The 3921-nt window shown below is 29.6% G+C and overlaps 1 pseudogene; it reads right to left on the minus strand.

Moving 5' to 3' along the window:
* Window positions 1-1137, minus strand: part of LOC125872349 (uncharacterized) — a 2969-nt pseudogene extending 1832 nt beyond the window's left edge.
* Between the last annotated feature and the right edge of the window lie 2784 nt (window positions 1138-3921).

The raw sequence follows: 3921 nt of genomic DNA on the forward strand, positions 1-3921 counted from the left end.
ACTATATATAAGAACAACAATTGTGCATATCTACATTGCAACCTGAAGTAATACCATATGTAGTGCAATCTCAAAACAGAAATGGAAAACAGAATATCACACAATTATGAATTATAGCATTTTGTATAAGCAGAATATCAGCATTATTAGGCTTTCGATGTCTGCAGTTTCATCAATGTTATCTATTCTATCTTCAGTCGTTTCATTGGCGAGCCTCCATATTGGTTATGATTCTGTTCATTACCACCTCCACCTTGATCATGACGGAGGAGATGCATCAAGTAATTAGAAATATCGTCATCTAAGCCTCCATCTTGATCAACATTTTGTTCAATATTAGAGCTCATTTCTTCTTCAGTAGAGTCTCCATATCCCTCAGTTGTGTCTCCATCTTGATCTGCATTTTCCTCATTAGCGCGGACATTTTGTTCCTGGATTGGACGAATCAACGGTTCATTATTTGAAAAACTAAGCTTGTCCCTGCAACAAAATACTCATTTGTATGAACCCTTAAAAGTCATAACGCTTATGTGTAAGTGTAATTAGAAACTTACAATCTCATGCAGAATCTCCCTTCTTTAATATACTCGGACGGTTGGGTGACTGCAATCTGGAGTAATACAAAATTCAGTATGTTTTTTTTTTCAAAAGCAACAAAATCTTTTTGTTGATGATCTTTAATATTAGTATCTTACAATTCTCCAGGCGATCATCTTTTCACATTTGCTACAGTAAGTTTTGGCTACGGTAGTTCCAAGATGATTACTCACGTGGCTATACGAACATTAATCCTGCATATATAAATGAGGCTTAGACAGCAGAAGAAAGTGTATACATGTCTCAAGTTACTGATACTTCCACCCAATTAAAGAGCCCTAGTCCTCCTGATCAAGACTGCAAAATGTAAAAGACAAGAAAATGAGTTGCTGGAATTCATGATACAAAATCTTGAAATCAGTAGCAATTTCATGAAATAATTTTCCCTAAACGAAGAAATTATATTCGAATCGTTACCATCGGAATATAATTGTTGAAGCATGTAACTTGCCTTCTGCACCCATGAGTATTGCAGTGGATGGTATCATTAGGAGGGATCGCATCAGGGTTGTGTTCAAGTGAATAGTAGTATCTATTCATTGTTGAAGCAGCAACTCAGAGCCGAAAAATGCAGAAGAATGAATTTTATGGAAATGACAAGAGAGAATGTTGATATATATATCATCATATCATATCATATATCATATATCATATCATATCATATCATATTATCATATCATATTATAAGTGGGAAGATTCAAAGCTCAAAGTTGAATTACCATTTTATCCTTATATTAAAATAATTAAATCATATTATATTAAAAGTGGGAAGATTCAAAGCTCAAAGTTGAAACAAATATTATAAAATATTTAATAAATAACTCATTTAAATCAGTGCATGAATCAAATTCACATTAATAATTAGTTTCTCTTTTTCTGTAAAAATCAAGAATATTTGAAGAGTTTTCCATTAAATAAATTTGATATGGACTAAAATCATTGAACTAATTTAATGAAAATTAATTTATCTACTCAAAGGTCATCCTAGCTACTGTTATAAAGTGCCTAGCATGGTCTTCATGTAAATGATAAGAGGAGGATGAGAGATTATCATGCAAAAATGATTTTTGCTCATCATTTTGTTTGTGCAGTAATTTCCTTTTGTTTTTATCCGCTCCTTCTTGTCTTGCCTAAGTATTTTATATGTCCTTTTTAAATATTTTGATGTACTTTCTTATGATTTTGTTTTTCTATTGGAATATCTTGTGTCCTACATGAAGAAAGTAGTGATATACAATCCATGTTCTACTATGTTTCTTAATTACTGATGAAATTCATAATGAAAGATTAGTCAGTTAATTTGACATGCTTATTTTGCTCTCAATAGAGTGTTCTACTTTAGTATAAATATATTTTCAAAATTATTATTTATGATTAGAGATGGGTTAACTAAATGAGAAATAAAATATGATTTTTAAAAAAAAAAAAAGAATCCATACCCTAAAATAAAATGGGCCACCGAATTGGAGATAAAGGATGGATCATACTCTATAAAGTATATATGTGATTTTGAGGCTGTATTTTTATTTAACTTTTCGTTTATATGTATAAACTATTGACCTTATTAGTCTATTATTTATGTGTTGAAACATTCATTCCTCAAAAATTAACCATATATCTAGAATAAGTCATTTTGAAAAGTTTGTATTGTTCAATTTATATTAATTATTCAAAGAGAAATTTTATGAAAAAAGGAGTATTATTCTTTTCTCTTCATAAATCATGTGTACAATACTTCTCTAAGGTTAAAAAGAAGCTGTATATGTGATATAATAATGAAAATAATTGACATATTAATTATGGTGATGACTGCAAGTGTGATTCGTAATGTACCAAGTGTTTATATCATAAATTTGCATATGTACCACACTGATGAAATGTTTTAGAACTTATAAATTGTATGCATCAAACGTCTATATATTGTGATAATAAGCTATTTATTGTTGATGTAAAATTTTAACTATGGCTGGAAAATTGTCAAACTCCAATCTATAGATTATTGACCGGAGCTGGACCCATAAATAGTTAAGTAGTAATTGTCCAAATTAGAATGTCTACTTTTGCCTTAGAGATATTATTTTATTTATGAGAATGTGATATTCTTCTACCTAATTATTGAATGTTAATTATTTCTCATATCCATAAGTTTTTAAAATTAAAAGTTCAATATGAAGAGTCATTCTCTACTATTTATGTAAAAACACTTAGAGAATTAAAATTTTAATATGCTTTTTAAGAACCAATTTACAAAGATTGATATTATCATAGGAAGGGAACTGCACTATTGAACATGAGAAGAAAAGAGAATGAGAAACCACACATGAAGGATAACAAAAAAAATACTAGATATATCATCTATTTAATGTTCTTCTTCATAGTATATCTTTTATTATTTAGTGAATAAAATATAATTGGTAAAACTACTCTTGTTAATTTCAGCATTTCCTATTTTATTACTCAAATTTTTAGTATATAGAAATTTAATAATAATAAGGGACAAACGTGCAAGGCACGTTCTCCGAAACTAGTATATAGAAAAGTCACTTCTTGGTTCTTGAATTTACCGTTAATTTTCAATCTATTTACCCTCCAAAACTATTTTCTTTTTAATTTCTCAGACTAGACATTTTATTTTGCAACCCATTTATGTTACTTTTTTTTTCCTTTCATTTGTATCTTCTGTGTGAATTTCGACAATAAAAATAAAGGTTCACAGTTAGGAGTCTTTGTCCTAATATCCTATTTGTCATTTATGTGCTTCAAATACACTTTCCTCTTAGGTATATTTTTTTATTTATTTTTTGGTATTCTGAATAAATATTTTGTTCACTGATAAATTGTTGCTTGAGAGGTTGATTCTACTTATTAGGTAAAGGGATATATAGTTATTTAAATTCATAATGAAGTATTCTCCCTTTAACCTCCAGTTTCAGTTTTCCTTGATATTGCAAAGCTTCTGCCTGGAAGGCTTTCAAATTGCCAAAACAGCATGGGATAGAACGGGATAAGTTGATATCTGAAAGGCTATAGAGTAGGATTGTTGTATCATAGCTTTAGCAAGAGTTAAAGAGAGAATTGTTTTCATGTTGTGTAATAAACATTTTTCGACAAATGAAATTTCTGTCAATTTTGGCCGAATAGAAATACCATTTATCATTTGTTAGCTAATTACATTTGTTGATAGAGGCTTCTAGAATATCAAAAGTCTAAAGCGATATCCATTACCAAGCTTTCGTGATGTAGAAGGTCTCTGGTTTGAGTCGAGGCGAAGCCATTTTATGTATATATATTTTGAGTTTTCCTGATGTGCCAAACTGTAGTGGT

The sequence above is a fragment of the Solanum stenotomum genome, chromosome 8, assembly GCF_019186545.1.
Source record: "Solanum stenotomum isolate F172 chromosome 8, ASM1918654v1, whole genome shotgun sequence".
Classification (NCBI taxonomy): domain Eukaryota; kingdom Viridiplantae; phylum Streptophyta; class Magnoliopsida; order Solanales; family Solanaceae; genus Solanum; species Solanum stenotomum.